Source organism: Staurois parvus, unplaced genomic scaffold (genome assembly GCF_062004578.1).
Source record: "Staurois parvus isolate SC_StPar_1 unplaced genomic scaffold, SC_StPar_1.0 ptg000618l, whole genome shotgun sequence".
NCBI classification, from domain to species: domain Eukaryota; kingdom Metazoa; phylum Chordata; class Amphibia; order Anura; family Ranidae; genus Staurois; species Staurois parvus.
Window position 1 is genome coordinate 2,434,143 of NW_028318414.1, and position 22,672 is coordinate 2,456,814.

The window sequence follows — 22,672 nt, forward strand, 5'->3', positions numbered from 1 at the left end:
GTGCTAATGCAGTCAAGAAAATGTTGCCTTTGGCTAAAATCAGTAAAGTCCACGCAGTTTACTTTGAGTTTTATATTAGTTTTCCAGATTGAGCAGAAGGCCTTTGGTTAGGGTATTTCCCACTTGCCAGTCACTCTTCATTTTTCTCTCCCCCTAAGAAATATACCTTTACTCATACAGTGCTGTAAGAAGGGTGCAAACATAATTACTTCTTTTTGTGAATGATTGGAGCTTGTGTTCAACCAAACTGTTGGCAGACGTTGATGGGTGTTGCTAAGAATTTTAGGCATGGAAAATCAGACACAAGTGTTTTGAGAACTATGGGTTATCAGTAACCTGATGATTAAGGCCCCTTTCACACTAACGTTCTGACATTTTTCTGGCTGACTCAATCAGAACCTCCATTCTTCTCTATAGAGTGGTGGGTGTAAATGGACACATATCCATTTACACCTGCCTACATTCAATCTGATCTGATCCATTCCCCTTCTGTCCACTGGATCGGATGTTAGTAGGGTATAAATGGACAGATAGTCTGTTTACAGACTGTATCTGTAAACGCTCTGCATAAGCAAAGCAGATACAGTCCTGTCATCCACTTGCGCAGCAGGGATCAGCAGACAGATTCCCTGCTGAGCAAGCAGAACGTAGGCGGAGTCTGCCCCTTGTGAAAGGGGCCTTAAGCTGAGACTACCTATCCTACTCATACCTTCTCAGAATGAAAAGTAAAAACCTTAGGTAATAGGATCAGTATCCTGTATGAATTTTAAGACTGATTGAACTACTTTTGAAGGAAATCCCATGTAAAGATATGTGTCTATGGCCACGTCTGGGGAAAAAAAGATTGATCCATGGTTAGATCTTCTGCTAATTTTCAAACAGATCTTCTGTCATTCACCTTTTTTTATGGGACATTTATTGCTAAGTGAATTATTTATATCTCAAACATTTTTTGATTAGTGAGACTAAAATCTCACAAACTGTGCATTGTGGTGCTCTGGGTTTGGAAACAGAGGAGAAATCTTGTTTACAGTGTGCTGGGGTACAAATTGAATGGGCTACCTTAACACAACATGGCATAACATGTGTTAACGTGCATGTGGAAATGTACTGCCTGGCACCTCAAAGGTGTGAAGGGACCCTTAAAGTAGAATTCCAGCCTCACACTAACTAATCCTAAAATTAATCCCACAACCTATGCTGCCTAACCTGTGTTAAAAAGATCTGTGTACTTACCTATTATTATTCTGCTCCCATCGTCATGTGATCTGCAGCAGAATAGAGGTAGCACTCCGCAACAGCTGAGAACTCTAGGAGCCATAGCATCAATCATAGGCTCCTTTGGCCCAGCTGTTGTCCTCGCCCCGTTAAGTATTCACCTTCTTCATCGCAGGAGTGAGAGCTCCTCCTCCTTCAAAACCTACACATGAACAGCATGATCTCCCCCTCCCTGAAGCAGAGCTGAGCATGGTGTAGCAAGTGCCTTCCAACTGCTTGGAGGTTTGGCTGTTCAGAATGTCTGCGCTAACATGGATAATGGTTACACTTGTGCATAATTACATGGGGTGTCAGAATCAGGTGCATCCTTTGCATACACAAAGAAGAGCAAAGGCCAGTTGAGGATCTTGGATGACCTTGTATGAGCACATTTGAGGACACCTAGATAAGTTCTTCAACAGCAGTATAATGTACATCAAAACATAAGTTTAAAAAGTGTATTCTAATTATTTAAGTGATTGCTAAAGTGACAGTGACATTCTTTATATAGCTTTGACACACTTCTGGACACAACATGCCCTAATATTCAACTTCATGAGATAAATAAAAAGTCAAATTTACCCATGGAATGCCTCATTCTATTGGACCTATTTTAAATTGATAACAGACACAGCTGTATCCTATACACAGGTTACTACTGTGTCTTGTAGTGTAGCTGGTGAGGGTAAGGTGTGTGGAACACAGGACGTTTCAGAGGTGACCATTTAGCAGCTGATCACAGGGAGAAATTTTCTTCAACACACCACAGTTTGGCCATATAGACAGTTGAATAAATGAGTATAAAATACAAGTACTAGTTTTAAAAATGTTTTGTGCGCTAATAAAGCCATATATCTAACAAGATTGCAACTCATTCTAGATGTGGTTTCTGCAGATGTATTCTTTTTTTCATGCAAATTACATTTTCATTACAATAAAGAAGAATTATTACTATTTTTTTAACATTATTTAGCTCCAGATCGGACAAAGTTCATGTAGTACTCTGTCCCATCTTTCTAGGTGCTCTAAAATACTAGCTGTAATGTCGGACAGGGCGATCCCCTCCTTGGCACATAGCCACCCAACACTACAGCAAGCAAGAAAATGGCTACTTTCATAGTGAATGCCTGTCTCCTGCTCCCAGCACTTTCCTGAGGCAGGAACCAGCAAGAAGAATACAGAGAGAGGTGACTTCACTCATTTTGCATTTTTGATGTGTGTCAGCCTTGCCCCAACCTTCCCTCTGCATTCCTTGAACCAATACTTGCCTTAGGCAAGTGCTGGGAGCCAAAGACAACCATTACGAAGCAAAGCAACCATCTCCATGCTCACTGGGGTGTTCGGTGGCCATGCCCAAAGGGGGAAATCCCCGTCTGACTATGCAGCTAGTGTTTTAGGGCATTTAGGATCATGGGACAAATTATTAAATATACTTTGTCCTGTCAAGAATTAAATACTATAAAAAAATTGTGATAATTTTCCTTTAATTGTTTGTTGTTATAATGCAATAACATGGAGTGTATATACTTGCAGGATCCACTGCTTTAAGTAAATTAAAAAAAAATTTGAAATATAGCGCCAAGTTTGCACATCACTGAGCAAAGTCGCAAAATCGTTTTCAGTGTCTGATGACGAATTTCCCCATGAATCATTATCACTCAATTCTGCAAGTAGTTCTAATTTACTATCGCTGTTCTCTAGCTGGTCTAAAACCCCTTTTGACCTAAAGGGATGCTTTTTGGACACCATGGACATTTCTCAACGCTGCAAGGTATTACCGAGTGTAGCTCGGGGTTACTGCTTGTGGTGCTGAAACTTTATCCCGAGCTACACTCGGGAATACCTCCACGGAGGTTAAAGAAGTTTTCTCTGCATTATGGTAAAAAACCTTCTGAGTGCAGCTCCACTCCCCCAGCCCCCTTATATTTACCTGAGCCTAATTTCAATCCAGAGCTGTGCCCGAAAGCAGCAGCTCTCTCACTTCTTAGGAGCCTTTGTGAAAGCCCAGAAGGGGAGCACCGTGTCAGGCAGTTGGTAGGTCGTGACATCATCATGCTGGATGAGGACCAGGCACCATCTTGCTTGCATAGACACCAATGTTCAGTAGAGGATCCCTGTGATTGCTACTTATGATTGGATGAAAAATCCTGTGAGTCCCTTCCGGAATTCAGGTCCATACCAGATCCTTCATTATGGGCCTCTAAAGGTATTAAAACTCTGAAACATTTGTGTGATGGGGGGACACTTGAAATGTTTGACACCCTGAAAAACAAATTTGAGTTACCCAATTTTTTCTTTTTCATGTTCTTACAGCTCCACCATGCTTAAATATACATATAAAAGAACACCTGAGTAGCAGTGACCATAACATGATTTCATTCATTGTTCGCTGTAAACAACAAGCACACACAGGAAAAATAAAAACACTCAACTTTAAGAGAGCTAATTTTCCAAGGATGAGAGCTGCTCTCCAAGACTTAGACTGGGAGGGAATATTGGCATCGATGAACACAACACAGAAATGGGAGTTCTTCAAAAAGACTGTATGTAAACACACTGCAAAATATATTCCCATAGGCAACAAATTTAAAAGGCTAGAAATCAAACCTATGTGGCTTACAGCCAAAGTTAAAAAAACTATAAATAATAAGAAAAGAGCTTTTATTAAATATAAAAATACGCTATGATCATTTAAACATTACAAAGAATATAACAGAATATGTAAAAAGGAAATCAAAAATTAAAAACGAATGAAAGATTGCAAAAGAACAACCCCCCAAAAAATTCTTCAGTTATTTTAATAGTAAAAAGGTCTGGTCCGAGCATGTAGGCCCTTTACAAAATAATCTGGAGCGGGTGACTGGGGACAAAGAGAAGGCAAATTTATTGAATACCTTCAGCTCTGTATATACAAAGGAGCATAGGGGAGCTCTTGTCCATAATGGGCATGGTATTGACACGGCCCAAGATGGTCCACATTGGCTCACAATTGATATGATCCAGAAATATTTAGACAGAATAAAGGTGAATAAAGCACCTGGACTGGATGGCATACATGCATGGTCCTTAAAGAATTGACCTCTGTCATTTCAAATCCATTGTTTCTAATTTTTTGGGACTTTTAATGACTGGAGTAGTACCACTGGATTGGCATAAGACAAATGTGGTGCCAATATTTAAAAAGGGACCAAAATCTTTATCAAGTAATTATATATCTGTTAGTTTAACTTCTATAGTTGGGAAGATACTGGAGAGTTTAATAAAAGACCACATAGATGAGTTCTTTCTGGAAAAAAATATTTTAAGCAATAGACAGCATGGATTCATGAAAGACAGAAGTTGTCAAACAAATCTGATTTCTTTTTATGAGGAGGTGAGCAAAACTTTGGACAGAGGAGTGGCGGTGGACGTGGTATACTTGGATTTTGCAAAAGTGTTTGACACAGTTCCCTTCACACGGCTAATGTGTAAGGTAAAGTCTATGGGCTTAGAAAATTGTGTATGTATATGGATAGAAAACTGGCTAAAAGATCATATTCAGAGATTAGTGGTTAATGACTTATACTCTGAATGGTCTAGGGTTGTCAGTGATGTACCCCATGGTTCAGTGTTGGGACCCTTACTTTAATATATTTATAAACAATATAGGGTCTGGGATTAAAAATCCCATTTCAGTCTGTAGATGACACCAAGCTGTGCAGTGTAATAACGTTCTTACAGGATGTCTTCAATTTACAAGCCGACCTCAATGCACTGTTTAATTGGGCAACTATGTGGCAAGTGAGGTTTAACCACTTGCCTACTGGGCACTTATACCCCCTTCCTGCCCAGGCCAATTTATAGCTTTCAGCGCTGTCGCACTGTGAATGACAAATGCGCTGTCATGCAACATTGTACTCATATTTGCTAAACAAACAAAAAACAACAGAAAAGTTTGAAAAAAAAAGTTTTTTCTTAGTTTCTGTTATACAATTTTGTAAATAAGTGATTTTTTTCCTTCACTGACGTGTGCTGATAGGCTGCACTGATGGGCACTGATGAGGAGGCACTGGTAGGTGGCACTGATGGGCACTGACAGACATCACTGATGGGCATTGACTGGCACTGTTAGGTGGCACTGACTGGAACTATTAGGCGGCACTGATAGTCGGCACTGACTGGCACGGATAGGCGGCACTGATTGGCAGCACTGATATGTGGCACTAATTGGAATTGATAGGTGGCACTGATAGGTGGCACTGAAAGGCAGCTCAAATGGGCACTGATATGTGGCATTGATGTGCACTGGTAGGCACTGATATGTGGCACTGATGGGCACTGGCAGGTGGCATTGATGAGCACTGACAGGTGGCACTGATGGGGCTACACTGATCATCAGGGCCCTGATGATCAGTGTACATGTCCCCTCTGAGGAATGCCAATTACCGGCTCTCCTCTCCTCAAGAGCTGTCAGCGTAACAGCTCATGAGGAGAGAAATGCAGATAACCAGCATTTCCTTATTTACATGTGATCAGCTGTGATTGGACACAGCTGATCACATGACCGAGCCAACGTCTTTGGCTCTTTCCGTTGATCGGTGATCCGCTATGATCGTTGATCCGTATGACGTCCTCCCAGAACGAGAGAACCGCCTTGCGCCCATCATTTCCTTATATGGCGGGCTGGAGGTGGTTAATGTTGATAAATGTAAGGTTATGCACTTGGGGGCTAAGAATATGCATGCATCATACATACTAGGGGGGGTACAACTGGGGGAATCAATGGTGGAGAAGGATCTGGGAGTTCTGGTAGATCACAAGCTTAATAATGACATGCAATGCCAAACTGCTGTTTCTAAAGCGAGCAAAATCCTCTCTTGTATTAAAAGAGGTATAGACTCCAGAGAAAGTGAGATATCATATTACCCCTGTACAAATCATTAGTAAGACCTCATCTGAAATATGCAGTTCAGTTTTTGGCACCAATACACAAAAACATTGGGGAACTAGAGAAAGTGCAGAGAAGGGCAACCAAAGTGATAAGACGCATGGAGGAGCACAGCTATGAGGAAGGATTAAAGGAACTGATTTTATTATCTCTTGAAAAAGGGGGGGTATGTTTAACATGTATAAATACATCAGTGGTTATAGTGAACTAGATGTAGAGTTATTCACCCTTAAGTCATCACAGAGGACAAGGGGGCACTCTTTATGTCTGAAGGAAAAGAGATTTAATCTCCAAATATGGAAAGGTTTCTTCACAGTAAGAGCTGTGAGAATATGGAATAGACTCCCTCCAGAGTTGGTTCTTACCAGCTCAGTGGATTGCTTTAAAAAGGCCTGGATTCTTTCCAAGATACACACAATATAACTGGATACTAACATTTATAGGTAAAGTTGATCCAGGCAACATCCGATTGCCTCTCGGGGATCAGGAAGGAATTTTTTCCTCTGCAGGAGCAAATTGGATCATGCTTTGATGGGGGTTTTTTTGCCTTCCTCTGCATCAATGGTGGGTATTATTTTTTTTTTCGCTTGAACTGGATGGATTTTTGTCTTTTTTCAGCCAGACTAACTGTAACAAGGCTCAGTTTGGCACCACTGGGATTCATTTGGCTCAATTTGACTCACTGCGCAAACCGTTATCTACAATTTGTAGGGCTTTGTTGCCCTCCATACACGTTGGCCTGGATGTTCTGTGTTCTTTGTAGTGGGTGGAGGAACTGGACCTGGAGATCATTTCAATTCAAGATTCTCTATAAAGCTTATTTCACACCACAAAGACTGCATAAGATTTACCCGGACACTTCTTCTCAATGGTGTGTGGGTGACTTTCTATAGCAATCAGGCTTTCTCGTGGTTTCCCCCAAAAAATTTGACAAGGTATGGGATATTTGGCTCAACTCCTGAGTCACACATCGATCGGGTATTCAGTTCTCCTCGCCTAATTTCTTGATGAAGTTCTTTGTGTTTTGGGAGTGCATTTGTAGTATTGCCCATAGGGCTTTATATCCCTATAGCCCTCTTTGGAGAATGGTCTACCTCTTTTATTGGAATTCTTTATTTTTGGCCTTTATAGTGCAAATGGCTGGGTATTGTTGATCATTACTGTATTGTACTACAGCATTTTTCAGTCTATTGAGTAGCCTTGAGCATGGGTATTGGTTTTCTATGTTAAGTGTTATAAACTGTATATTTGAGTTGGGGGATGCCCCAAGGCTCTGTGTTGTATTTTCACATTGAAACGTCTGACACATAAAAGTCATAAGAAAAAAAAATCCTGCAAGTGTACTTTTATTCTTTTTTAATCAATACCAAAGCAGTTTGCGCCATGAGATCTCTTTTGTGCTCCTGATCTATGAATGCTGCAGAAGGAGGAATGGAATGCTGGAGAGAGGACCATATTGCTGTTTATCTTCTCTGTCTCTACCAAAGTGCTATTTGACCTCCCTTAGTAGCAGTGAGGTCAAACCTAATTGGGCATGGTGGTGGGAGAGCTTTGGAAGGTCATGGTGAAGATTAAGTCTATTTCAAACACTTATATCATTGTGGACTTTTTCCAGAAATTGGTCATGATTTTATTGGACCGTGAATGTGACTTATGCATGATTGGATTTTGATGCACGTCACTAACTGAAATAGTGGTTGTGATAAGAGTGTTTTGGTAATGTTTCACTTGTTTAGTAGAGCACTTCCCTTTTTAATTGATTATTATTTATTATTATTGTTATAGATACTTATATAGTGCTGTCAATTTACACAGCACTTTACATATTTATTACACATTCACACCAGTCCCTGCCCTGAAGGAGCTTACCTTCTAAGGTCCCTAACTCAAATTCTTACATACATATACACTATATTGCCCAAAGTATTGGTACACCTGCCTTTACATGCACATAAACTCTAATGGCATCCCAGTCAGTCTGTAGGATTCAGTATTGAGTTGGCCCACCCTTTGCAGCTATAACAGCTTCAACTCTTCTGGGAAGGCTGTTCACAAAGTTTAGGAGTGTGTCTATGGGAATGTTTGATCCTTCTTCCAGAAGCTCATTTGTGAGGTCAGGCACTGATGTTGGATGAGAAGGCCTGACTTGCTCTGACCGCTCTAATTCATCCCAGAGGTTTTCTATCGGGTTGAGGTCAGGACAAGTTCCACCACCCGAAACTTGCTCATCCATGTCTTTATGGACCTTGCTTTGTGCACTGCTGCATACTCATGTTGGAACAGGAAGTTGGGAGCATGAAATTGTCCAAAATGTCTTGGCATGCTGATGCCTTAAGAGTTCCCTTCACTGGAACTAAGGGGCCAAGCCAACCCCTGAAAAACATCCCCACACCATAATCCCCCCTCCACCAAACTTTACACTTGGCTCAGTGCAGTCAGGCAAGTACCGTTCTCCTGGCAGCCACCAAACCCAGACATATCCATCAGATTGCCAGACAGAAAAGCATGAGTCTAACTTCAGAGAGCACTTCTGCATTGCTCTAGGGTCCAGTGGTGGTGTGCTTTACACCACTGCATCTGACACTTTGCATTGCACATGGTGCTGTAAGGCTAGGATGCAGCTGCTCAGTCATGTAAACCCATTCCAAGAAGCTTTCTATGCACGAAGTTTGGAGGTCTTTCGCTATTGATTATGCAGACAGTTGGCGACTTCTGCGCACTGTGCTCTTCAGTATGCACTGACCCTGCTCTGTCATTTTACATGGCCTACCACTTCCTGGCTGAGTTGCTGTTGTTCCCAGTTGCTTCCACTTTGTTATAATACCACTAATAGCTGACCATGGAGTATATAGTAGCAAGGAAATCTCACAAATGGACTTATTGCACAAGTGGCAACCTATCATGGTACCATGCTTAAATTTACTGAGCACCTGAGAGCGACCCATTCTTTCACAAATGTTTGTAGAAGCAGTCTGCATGCCTAGGTGCTTGATTTTTTACAACTGTGGCCATGGAGGTGATTGGAACACCTGAATCCAATGATTCGGAAGGGTGTCCCAATATTTTTGGCAATATAGTGTACTAGGGACAATTTAGTTAGGACCAAATAACTTATCAGCATGTCTTTGGAGTGTGGGAGGAAACCCACGCAGGCACAGGGAAAAAGTGCCAACTCCAGGCAGGTAGTGCCATGGTTGGGGTTTAAACTGATGACTCTGAGGCTGCTTAGCAGAAGTGCTAACCACTTAGCCACTGTGATGCCCATACATGTGTGGTGATTGCACTGTCAAGTGGCAGCAGCTCTACAAATAATTCTACCTATCTTTACTTAATTTTTTTGTTTATTTCTTGTTTGCTTTATTTATTGAGCACCTATAGATTGTGAAACACATTAATAGTGTGGGGATTAATTAATATTTAAAACTTGCTATGGTGGGGGTGGAGCTGGAATGCCAGCGGGGGACCTGAGAAGAGGAGCATTGGGGCTGCACTGTGCAAAACCACTGCACACAGCAGGTAAGTATAACATGTTTGTTAAATAAGGGTTTACAATCACTTTAATTGATTGTCCTAGTGTCTCCTCCAGTCTTTCCTCTGCAATGGCTGTTGTCCCACTGGATTCTGAGACTGCTGGACTTCCATCCAACAGTACTTCCTGGCTACAATCCCCCTCTGGTGCCATCTCATCATGCAGCTTCTTTTTCTTCGTGCCTCTAGAGGTAGTACTTCTTCACCCTGGTTACTTTCTGTAATTTCGTAGAGGTTTCAGTGTAACTGAAAAAACAAATGTTAGGATATATTGCTCTTTTCCTGTGTCAGAGGATACATATAAGATTTTGCTGCAGTCATAACTGGATGTATGGCCTCAGAAAACCTAGCTGGCTTAAGTGCCTGAAAGTTGTTCTCCTAGAAGTTCCAGAGCTTCAGGGCCTGTTAAATTAGTATGACACATTGCTGGTACACTGACACATGGTGACATACCAGGTCATGGAACTTGTGACTAAGTCAAATCTAGGTAAAGAGGAAATTATTTTAATTGAAAATGTCCTTGCAGATAGGCCTATTATGTCTGTTGTGTCAGTGTACTAGCAGGAACACATACCTTGGGCTAAACGAGAGAAATCAATAGATTCTTCCATCCATGCTAAGTAGTATGGATGGGGAAATCTCTCCTGCTGACTAGTGTGTTTTGATAGCTGCTGACACCTGTCATTGTCAGGATACCCAAATAGTGGCTGTATCTGACTGGATTCAAAGTCTGTTGAGTTTGATAACCTTACATACATGTGCTCACCTTATGCATAAGTTTACATTTGTGTGTGTATAGGGGGCTGTGTCCAATCACAACTGATCACATGTAAACAAATGCTGGTTATCGGCATTTCCTTTCCTCAACACTGTCACTGTCTGAGAAAAGGAAAGCCGATAACTGGCTTTCTTGTGACAGGGGACATTTACAGTGCTAATCAGGCACTGATTCACTCATCACCCTAATGATCAGTGCAGCGAATCAGATCATCACTGATCACCCTAATGATCAGTGCAGCGAATCAGTACCCATCAGTGCAGCCTCATCAGTGCAGTCTATCAATGCCCATCAGTGCAGTCTTATCAGCTCCCATCAGTGAAGAAGAAAAATTACTTATTTGCAAAATTTTAAAACCGAAACAAAGAAAAATATTTTTTTTTCAAAATTTCCAGTCTTTTTTCATTTGTTTAGCAAAAAATAAAATCAGTGCCTCTTTATCAGTGCCCATCAGTGCTGCCTCATCAGTGCCCTTCAGTGCAGCCTATCAAGGCCCATCAGTGCAGACTCATCAGCCCACATCAGTGAAGAAGAAAATGTACTTATATGCAAAATTTTATAACAGAATTGAAGAAAAATATTTTTTTTCACAATTTTTAGTCTTTTTGTCATTTTGTTTAGCAAAGTCTCAGAAAAATGATACAAATGTAATTTGGGTACAGTGTTGCATGACCGCGCAATTGTCATTCAAAGTGAGACAGTACTGAAAGCTGAATACTGGCCTGGGCAGGAAGGGGTGAAAGTGCCCAATATTGAAGTGGTTACATACAATTTAAATTCAGGACAACACAGTGAAAATAACTGATGTTATATATAAAACATTCATGCATTGTATTTTACGTAAAGTGGAACTAAAGTCTCCATGCTTACCTGTCCAATGGTCCTGGACTGGCATCTTCATCCAAGTGCAGGTCCTCAGGCCTCTTCATTGGCTGGCAGGAGATGATATCACTCCTGTGCTTGCGCAGGAGGCCGTCATCTGGGCACTCGGAGACTGGCCTGGCACTGTAAACTAAGCTGCACAGTGCCGGAGGAGACAGCAAGAAAGCAGGTAGGGGCATATTATTGCAGAAGAGACAGTGCATGTTTCTTCTGCAATAAAAGCCTGCCTGCTTGCAGTTTTTTAAAGTTCCGCTTTAATGGAAGACCGAAGAGGTTGGTTAGGATTATACCTATATTAGAAATAGACACTAATTTTATATACTATACATATATATAGTTTTGAAGGTGCTTTGGATAAAGTGGCAGGTATACTAGTAGGATATGATACAGGAGGTAGTTTTTTTTTCTTTTCTAGTTATTGGCTGTCCATGCAAATTAATAGGCTGCCCTGGTATAACATACATTAATGCATATATATTAATGCAACATACAAGAACAGAAAAGTGTGAAGTGGTCCTAAAATTCATGCTTCTACTGCTTAGTGCAACGGTCTCCAAACTGCTGCCCTTTGCATACCCTCATCCAGCCCTTGGGGCACCATTCCTCCCACTGACACCAACAATGGGACGATAATTCCTCCACTGACATCAACAGTGGAGTACAGTGGGGCACTATTACTCCCACAGACATCAATGATGGGGCACTGTTCCTCCCACTGATACCAAAAATGGGGCACTATTCCTCCCACTGACACCAACGATGGGGCACTAATATATCCTCTAATACCAAAGTTGGGACATTGTTTTCTCCCACTGATGGCCCGGCCCCTCTAAAGTCTGATGCACAGTAAACTGGCCCTTTGTTTAGACAGTTTGGAGACCCCTGGCTTAATGGAAGATTTGGCATTTTGCAGCCTGTTAGTTAAATCTAGTACACCTTTGCCAAAAAAAAACTGCATAGAAGCTGTAAGGAGGCTGAAATTCTCAATATTTCTTTGTGTCTGGGCACTGGGAATAATTGATCAATATGGCCAAGGAAAGTGAATTTTATGTTCTAATATTAATCCTGACATGAACAGACTCTGTGGAAATATGTATCCAATTAGTGAACTGCTGCATGTTCCAGAGTTCTTTTGCCTGTGATAGATTCTATTTAAGATATAGTTAATTGTAATCACAATTTAATTACATTTTAATTGAGAGAGCAATGTCATTTTTTATCACATTTCCCAACTGTATAAGTATATGCTACTAAATTCTTATACTGGCCTGTGCATGATTAGTACCTTGTCATTGAATGTGACCATGTACACTCAGAGATTGTTACATTTACCGTCTGAAAAGAGTTAAGAACGGACAGGAAATAAGCTACTGTCTGTGCCTCTGCTTGGAAAGAGGATACTTTATAAATACAAGCTCTGTAGACCCTCTCCCCAGATATATGCCTATCTTACATGCCTTGGGGAGGGGGCATTTTGCAAGAAGCCTCCACACCCATCCTGTCTACAAACATACCATAGAATACCATGCCCTAGATCCTCCCCCACTTCTTGCTGAGATATGCAGCTTAACCCCTGCATTGTCAGGTAATGTGTTACGTGAAATAAATTGCAAACAATATATGTTCTTAATAACCACTTTCCCTTCAGAAGATTTCCCCCCCTTCATGGCCATTTTTTGCTATACTGCACTGCGCTACTTTAACTGACAATTGTACACAAATTAAATTTATATAATTTTTTCACACAAATAGAGCTTTCTTTTGGTGGTATTTGATCACCACTGGGTTTTTTTTTTGCGCTGTAAATGAAAAAAGACCAAATATGTGTGTGTATCTGTGTGTGTGTGTGTGTGTGTGTATATATATATATACACACATACATTTTTTTTTTTTTTTAGTTTTTGCTATAAAACATATCCAATAAAAACATTTTTTAAAAATCTTCATAAATGTAGGCCAAAATGTGCTACATGTCTTTGGTAAAAAAAAAAATACCAGTAAGTAAATGAATTGGTTGGCATGAAAATTTATAGTGTCCACAAACAATGGTATAGATATTGGCCTTTTTTTTATGTACTAGTAACGGCGACGATCAGCTTCTTATAGAAGGACTGTGAAAGTGCAGTGGCAATCTGACACTAACTGATACTGGGTCGGAACTGACTAACTGCCACTGACATCTACAGTGGCACTAATACAGTGATCAGTGCTAATAAAAAGCACTCTCACTGTACTAATGATAATGGGCAGGAAGTGGTTAACATTTCGAGCAATCAAAGGGTTAACTGTGTGCTCTTTAACTAGGGGTACTGTGTGCTGTTTTACAGGGAGATAAAACCAACACATCCCTGCTGACAGGAGAGAGATCTATGTTGTTGATCTCTCTCCTGTCCCTCACTCCGCCAGTCGACAGAAATCGCTGGTGGGGACCTGGGGATTGGCATATAAGGGAGCCAATGACAGCACGGCTGTGACCCCTGCCTGGAAAAGCAGAACAGTTGGGAACTGGGTAAAGTGATTTTAGCTTAATGTCATTGTAAATCTCACATGCAGTGAAGTGACTGACCTTGGGTGATACACAGAAATAAAACAAATCCTTCTACATAATTTTTAGCTGCCTGTCTGCAGCCTTCTCGTCTCTACGTCTGTTTAAAGTGCTGAATTTATAAAGCTTGTCTGAGAGTTCAGAAAAAAGGGGCAGAGAGCTGAAAACACACACACACACACACAAACACACGTCAATCTGCTGGAGATCCCTCCCTTGTCACCATTTTTCTCTTGATGTCAGGAGAACTTATCAGAAGTGATTCATGCTGATAGCAGAGAATCGATGCATCAGACAGAAATGACACATGGGAGATTTAATAAAGTTGGTTGACTCAGAATCTGGTAAAGCTGTGCATGGTAGCCAATCAGCTTCTTACTTCAGCTTGTTCAATTAAGCTTTAGCAATAAAACCTGTAAGCTGATTGGTTTCCATGCAGAAGTGCTCGAGATTTGTTAGTGAGTCAGCTTTAGTAAACCTCCCCCTTAGTGCTCTTAATTTGGACTAGTACACACTATAGAGGGATATGCTTTGTTCATATTTCATGTCTGAGGTTTATAATCACTTAATTCAATAACATTTATTATATTGTAATAAATAGGTTTTCAGAACAGATTTTTTTTAGATAATAAGTGCATGTTTAAACTGGACCTTATCATTGCTAATGCAATGAAAATAGTCAGTTATCTCCCCCCCCCCCACTTCCACATCAACATGTACTGGCCATTCCTCTCTCTGGCACAATCTATTTGGCCTCTGTGACTGGGGAAGGAATGTGCTGTGCAATCACCACATTGACTTCTCACTGCTTATACAAGTCTTTGAACTCCTTCCCTGGTGCCACGTGACAGCACTGGGCTAATCACAAGCCATGTAGTACTTTCATGAAAGAGAAGTGAAGTGGGTCATTTGCTCACCAATACTCACAAGTGCTGGTGCGTATAAATACTCCCCAATCCTCGTGTCTCAAAGAAACAATATGGAAAGTTTAGTACATTCTGCTCAGGAGGGGGAGATCACGTAACCACTTTTATTCATCCTACATGGACAAAGAATGGGGTCAGGAAAGGATCCCCCAATCCTGCGCAGAAGATAAGGAATACTTTGCAGAGGAAGCCGGGTTGTACTGATCCCATGAAGCCACCAGGGCATCCACTGCTTCCTCCAGAGGATCTCTGCACCTGGAGACAAACCTATCCATTTAGTTGTTGAATATGGAGGCCAGGAGGTCCTCATCCAGCATCTGTGACACAGGTTCTGGAATACTTCTGGGTGTAGAACCCATTCACAATGATCCAGACACTTTACAGAAGAAACACAAAAAGAAAAATGGCTAGTGAAGACAATTAAACTTTCTTTGTAGTAAAAAGACATCTACACTATAGTCTATGACACTAGAAAAAATGAGGCATGCTGGGAATGGAAAGCATAGACATTAAATTGATTTGGACATACAGGTCCAGTGCGACCATGCTTTAGGAGCTGTTTTCTAAACATTAACATCTCGTCAGGAATGCTAACATCTCATCCAGTAACCACTCATGTTTAGCCCTATGGATGGAGGCATGCTGCAGACACCTCTGGCATTGGCTTATCTGTGAGAATACAACAGCAATCAGACAAGGTATACCAACATGCTCAATTCCTATTTATTTGAGGAGGTTTGGCCATTGGTGCATGTGGGTACCCCATTTACAATAGATTTTAAAGAGGGCTGTACAAAGGTCAAAATATTGTTATCCAATAAAAAATAATTCTGGCTCATTTAGATCACAAACCATGGCAACTGGGAAACCATTGAGGACTCAGATGACGAGAGAAATGACAGACTGTTAAATTCAGTCCAATGTTCTGTTAATAGTTGCTTATAAAGTGAGATGGGCTATCTGAGGCAGTAATTGGGTGATTGCCAGACATACAGAAACGTGGGTGTGCATGCTGTATGAAGGGACTATTGTCTAAGAACTGAACTATTTGATTCAATGTGACCAGATCCTATGTTGCAGTACCTTGTAAGTAAAGCATACATCCCAGCTTTCTGAGACTGGAAAGAAAAACACCTATAGTATTGCAATTTCTAGGCAAAACCATGACTTTGAAAAATAATGCTAACACTTTTATGATTTAAGAAAATAAAATCACAAAAAAAACAACCTATATGTGCAAACAAAAGCAAATATGACCAGGAAACATTTTTATTTGAGTATATATTAGAATTTTATAAAATATATTAAAATTATATACAAAATATAAATACATTTTACAACTGCTTGGTAAAAAACTACAAACTATTTCCCAGTCATAGTATATACAGTCATGGCCAAAAATAAAGGCACTCCTGCATTTCTGTCAGATAATGCACCACTTCACCAAGAAAATTGTTGCAACTACAAATGTTTAGGCATCTCATGTTTATTTCTTTTGTTTGTATTGGTATGACACAAAAAGTTGAGAAACAAAAAGCCAAATCTGACACATTCTACGCATAACCCCAAAAATGGACTGGACAAAAATTATTGGCACCTTCTCTAAATGGTAGGAAATAATTGCATTCCAAGTTTGCGATGCTCCTGTTATTTGTAATTAAACTCACCTGTCTCATTTAACAGTTCTTAATGTTTCTGTGTCCACTGTGCATAACATTGTTAGGAAGCTTACAGCCCATTGTAGCGTAGCTAATCTTCCTGGATGTGGACGAAAGATAAAAATTGATCAAAGACTACTGTCAGGGATCCCCTCGATCCCCGCTGCGATGGTCCCCGCGCAGGCGCAGTATGCCGCCCTGTGCAGGGACGCGAGCTCTAGGTCCGTGCCGGCCGCTGGGCACCAATGGCAGCGCAGGGCGCAATATTTAAACAGCCCTGAGCTGTCATTTGGTGCCTTCTGGTCTTTCCTTGTCCTGCACCCTGTATCCTGAATCTGAACCTGTTTCCAAGTAAGTTGCTGACCCGGATTGAACCTGACCACTGCTGTATTCTCCTGCCCAGACCCTTGCTTTGCCTGACTTCTCTCCTGAATGCCCGCTATTGGATCTGACCTGCTGTTGCTGACCTGGCGTGTGACCTGACTATTCTATGCCCGCTGCCTTGTACCGTACCATCCTCCCCGTTACCGACCCGGCTTGCCTGACTCTGCACTTGCTCAGCCATCCATCCATCCATCCCTCTCAACGGGGTCTCCAGACCTCCTCATATCAGGATCTCTCCCGTGGGAGCCCCTGGCGAACACCCCTACCACTGATGGGTGTCCTCAGTAGGCACGACCTGGTCCCGGTGTACTCCATGTCCATCCCCACCATCAGGGGCCCTGGTGAACAAGTACTCTGGGACTTAGACTCCGTGCGCTGGGGATGCCTGATTAGTGGAGTGTTAGTGGTGTCGCCGGGCGGTCCCTTACAGTACCAGAAGGCCATGACTGAGCCTAGAGGAGGGCCCTCCCCGCTGGAAGAAATTTGCAGGCATCTATCTAACCTGACGCAGGCCGTAGCAGCCTTGCAGGATAAATGTATGCAGCTGGAGAACCGCTTCCAGACCTGCTCCATATCTGACCCAGCCCCACAGGCCCCGGTTTCTGCACCCCCGGCTGCTCTTGAGCCATCGTCAGGGGCCTCCGCCCCGTTACCTATGGCGGAACCCCGAGTACCCTTACCGGAGCGTTTCCACGGGGACCGCAAACGCTTCAGGTCATTCCGTGAATCCTGCCTCCTATTTTTTGAACTTCAACCCCGTACCTTTTTGACTGAATCAGTGAAGGTGGGATTTATAATCTCACTGTTGCAGGGCGAACCCCAAGATTGGGCCCATCGGCTAAGGGGAAACAATGACCCACACCTAGGAACAGTCAAGGATTTCTTTGAAGCGATGGCCATCCTATATGATGACCCGCAGCGGGCAGCCTCTGCCAAAGCAATCTTATACACACTCCGACAGGGCCGCCCGGCGGCAGAGGAATACGCCTCAGAATTTAGGCGTTGGATGGGGGACACTCGCTGGAACGAGTTTGCCTTGCTGCACCAGTTCCGCATGGAGCTATCAGAACCCCTAAAGGATGAGCTGGCCCGGGTAGAGGTTCCCGAGTCATTAGAGGATCTAATTGCCCTGACGATAAAAATTGACCGACGACTGCGGGAACGCAGGTTTGAGAGGTCCGGCCAGGGTCGTGGAAACAACTGGGGTCCATTCCTAGGCCCCAGCCAACCACCCAGACCAAGTATCCAGAATCCACTTCCAGGAGATGTTCCAGAACCCATGCAACTAGGCCTGGCTCGGCCCAAATTATCGCCAGAGGAACACCAGGAAAGAGACGCTCTCAGAACCTCTGCCTCTACTGTGGGGAAGCCGGTCATATGGTACGATCCTGCCCTCAGAAAATGAGTAAGTGTACCTCTTTTTCTTCTTTGTCTATTGGCAACGTCAGTCCTTCCCAATACTTAGATGTGCCCCTCTCCTTTCAGCTTCCAGAAAGGACCGTGGAAGTGACAGCCATAATTGATTCGGGGGCATGCAGTTGTTTTCTGGATTTAGACTTTGCTCGCCAGCAGAAAATTCCCCTCTAACCCAGAAAGAGGGGTTTAAACATATTTTTGGCCGATGGCTCCCAGATAAAATCAGGAGTGGTTAATCAGGAAACTCCCCCCATTGCCACTACCATTGCCAACCAACACCGGGAGTTCCTCCACCTGGACGCCATTGCGTCACCTCTTTTCCCAGTCATTTTGGGGCTCCCTTGGTTACGGGCCCATAACCCCCAAATTGACTGGGAAACTGGGTCAATCTTGTTCCCTTCCCCATACTGTCAGGAACATTGTCGCACTTCAGGCCCGGCAGGCCCCCAGGTCCTCCTATGCTCTGAGGGGGACTCTGATCTGAAACAGGTTATTCCCACAGCATATCATGAATTCCTGGACGTGTTCAGTAAACGGGGAGCAGATACCCTGCCCCCCCACCGCCCGTATGACTGTCCCATCAACCTGTTACCCGGCTCTGAGATTCCTTTTGGGCGAATTTTTCCCCTATCTGAACTTGAATTGGGGGCCCTGAAGGAATATATAGAGGACAGTCTCCAGAAGGGGTTCATCCGTCCCTCCACTTCACCAGCAGGGGCGGGGATCTTCTTCGTGGAAAAAAAAGACAAGTCTCTAAGACCATGTATTGACTACCGGGAGCTGAACAGGGTCACGATTAAAAATCGTTACCCATTACCGTTGGTGCCAGAGTTGTTTCAGAGCCTGAAGGCTGCGGTCATTTTTACTAAACTTGATCTAAGGGGGGCTTACAACCTAGTTCGCATAAGGGAGGGGGATGAGTGGAAAACGGCGTTCCGTACCCGGTTTCAGCACTTTGAATACCTGGTCATGCCATTTGGGCTGTGCAATGCACCAGCCACATTTCAACATTTTGTAAATGATATTTTCAGGGATTACCTGGACATTTTTGTTATCGTCTACCTAGACGATATACTGATTTTTTCATCCTCCCTGAAGGATCACAGGATACACATGGCAAGGGTGTTGGGGCGGTTGCGTCAGCATGGGTTATACGCCAAGGCAGATAAGTGTTGCTTTGAGCAACCTAGCATTACGTTCCTGGGGTTGATTATCTCCACCGCGGGGGTCGCAATGGACCCTCAGAAAGTCTCTGCGATTTTGGAGTGGCCGGTACCCGCGGACAAAAAAGGCGTCCAACGGTTTATCGGTTTTGCAAATTTTTACCGGAAGTTCATTAAGAACTTCTCGGGTCTGGTCTCCCCCATAACTCAGTTAACCAAGCTTGGAACCCGGTTCAGATGGACGCCGGAGGCTCAGGAAGCCTTTGAGGCCTTGAAGAAGCTCTTTACCTTGGCACCCATTCTGGGCCACCCGGACGCTGCCCTGCCATACATCTTGGAAGTAGACGCATCGGAGAATGCGGTGGGGTCCATCCTGTCCCAGCGAAAGGGCACCAAAGAATTGCTCCATCCCGTAGTGTTCTTCTCGAGGAAACCAACCCCAGCCGAGAAGAATTACGATATCGGCGATCGGGAATTGTTGGCCATCAAAACAGCACTCGAAGAATGGAGGTACCTGCTAGAAGGTGCCTCGCACCCCATCTTGATCTTCACAGATCACAAAAATCTCGAGTACCTGAGGACCGCCAAACGTTTACACCCACGGCAGGCGAGATGGGCACTGTTCTTCTCCAGGTTCACTTTTCACATCACGTATAAGCCCGGATCTAAAAATACGAAACCCGATGCACTATCTCGCATGTTTGAAGACTCCAAAGAAGAACCGGTACCTGATACTATTCTGTCTTCAGGAAATTTCTTGGCGCTCCAGACGGACCTTCGGTCCAAGCTGTTGGAGGCATCCACGGCCGCGTCAATCCCAGTTGGTGTGTCCCTCCAGAACAAGGGGGGACTCCTATGGAAGGATGGGTTGGTCATGGTCCCTGAAGAGGTCCGAACCCTTGTCCTGGGACATTGCCATGACCACCCGATGGCGGGACACTTTGGCCCAGCCAAGACCCTGGAGCTTCTCCAACGCTCTTTTTGGTGGCCAAGTATGGCCAAGGATTGTAAACTCTATGTAAGATCCTGTACCATCTGCCAGAAAAACAAGCCATCAAGGAACAAGGCTTGGGGACTGCTGCGGCCTTTGCCGATTCCTGAACGACCTTGGCAAAGGATCGCGATGGACTTTATAGTCGAGCTCCCACCGTCCCAAGAACACACCGCGATCTTTGTGGTCAATCGATCGATTATCGAAGATGGCTCACTTCGTACCATTAAGAAAGACTCCGTCTGCGTCCGAGACTGCGCGAATATTCATCCTGGAAATCGTAAGACTACATGGAGTCCCAGAGGACATCGTCTCTGATCGAGGGGTCCAATTCACATCTAGATTTTGGAGGGCCCTGTGCAAGGCCCTGGATATCAGGTTATCCCTCTCCTCTGCTTTCCACCCTCAGACCAACAGACAGACCGAGAGGACCAACCAGACCCTAGAACAATACTTGCGTTGCTACACGTCCTTCCTTCAGGATAACTGGTTACCACTTTTACCATTAGCGGAATTTGCTTATAACAACGCAAGCCATTCAGCAACAGGGCAATCTCCGTTCTTCTCTAACTACGGATTTCACCCTGTCTTCCTCCCTGATTTGGTCTCTGAATGCCCAGTTCCGGCAACACAAGACGCATTAACCTTCTTCTCCTCGAACAACAAAGTACTACAGGAAGCCATCGCTCGGGCCCAGGAGGACAACAAGAATGCGTTTAAGAAGAAACAAAGGGGGGATCTGGTGCTGAAGCCTGGAGATAAGGTATGGTTGGCAACAACCAACTTGAGAATGCTTTGTCCCTCAAAGAAATTGGGACCTAAATTCGTGGGGACTTTTTGCGTGAAGCGAATGATCAACATATGAACTTATCCTTCCTGAAACATTCAAAATTCATCCTGTTTTCCACGTGTCCTTACTTAAACCTGTGATCCCGGATGCCTTCCCGGAACGAGAATCCAGACCTCCGGAGGCCATAACGGTGGAGGGACAAGAAGAATTTGAGGTGGAAACGATCCTGAAGTGCCGAAAAAGGGGGGGCCAGACCCAATTTCTTATCAAATGGAAGGGCTATGGCCCCGAGGACAATTCTTGGGAACCTGCCCATAATGTCCATGCACCCAGACTTGTCCGGAGGTTTCTTCGTGACCACCCATGGTGGAGAGATCGGGTGGGCATCCGGAGGTTGCCCGTAGGGGGGGTAATGTCAGGGATCCCCTCGATCCCCGCCGCGATGGTCCCGGCACAGGCGCAGTATGCCGCCCTGTGCAGGGACGCGAGCTCTAGGTCCGGGCATGCGCAGTAGAAGCCGCGGCCGCCCGCTGGGCACCAATGGCAGCGCAGGGCGCGATATTTAATCGGCCCTGAGCTGTCATTTGGTGCCTTCTGGTCTTTCCTTGTCCTGCACCCTGTATCCTGAATCTGAACCTGTTTCCAAGTAAGTTGCTGACCCGGATTGAACCTGACCACTGCTGTATTCTCCTGCCCAGACCCTTGCTTTGCCTGACCTCTCTCCTGAATGCCCCCTATTGGATCTGACCTGCTGTTGCTGACCTGGCGTGTGACCCGACTATTCTATGCCGGCTGCCTTGTACCGTATTGTCCTCCCCGTTACCGACCTGGCTTGCCTGACTCTGCACTTGCTCAGCCATCCATCCATCCCTCTCAACGGGGTCTCCAGACCTCCTCATATCAGGCTCTCTCCCGTGGGAGCCCCTGGCGAACACCCCTACCACTGACGGGTGTCCTCAGTAGGCACGACCTGGTCCCGGGGTACTCCAAGTCCATCCCCACCATCAGGGGCCCTGGTGAACAAATACTCTGGGACTTAGACTCCGTGCACTGGGGATGCCTGATTAGTGGAGTGCTAGTGGTGTCGCCGGGCGGTCCCTTACAACTATAATGAAGGATTGTTTGAATGGTGGATAAAGAACCTCGATCAATGTGCATTAAAATTCAAGTTGACCTTCAGACACAGGGTACAACTGTGTCGGCTAGCACTATAAATTGCAATCTGAATGAAAAGGGATGCTATGGTAGGAGACCCAGGAGGACCCCACTGCTGACACAGAAACATAAAAAAGCCAGATTGGAGTTTTCCAAAACTTTCCTGAGGAAAACTTACCTGAGGAAGCCAAAATACTTTTGGGAGAATGTGCTGTGGACAGATGAAACAAAATTACAGCTTTTTGGTAAAGCCCATCATTTTATTTTTTTTC

General features: G+C 43.9%; 1 long non-coding RNA gene across 2 annotated transcripts in view; it reads right to left on the reverse strand.

The window, feature by feature from the left end:
* Positions 1–2,800: 2,800 nt before the first annotated feature.
* Positions 2,801–22,672, reverse strand: part of LOC149449461 (uncharacterized) — an 88,619-nt gene continuing 68,747 nt past the window's right edge. For both annotated transcript variants that reach the window (XR_016315398.1, XR_016315397.1), the window contains exon 4: positions 2,801–3,519. This is a non-coding gene — a long non-coding RNA (uncharacterized LOC149449461). The remainder of the gene's footprint in view (positions 3,520–22,672) is intronic.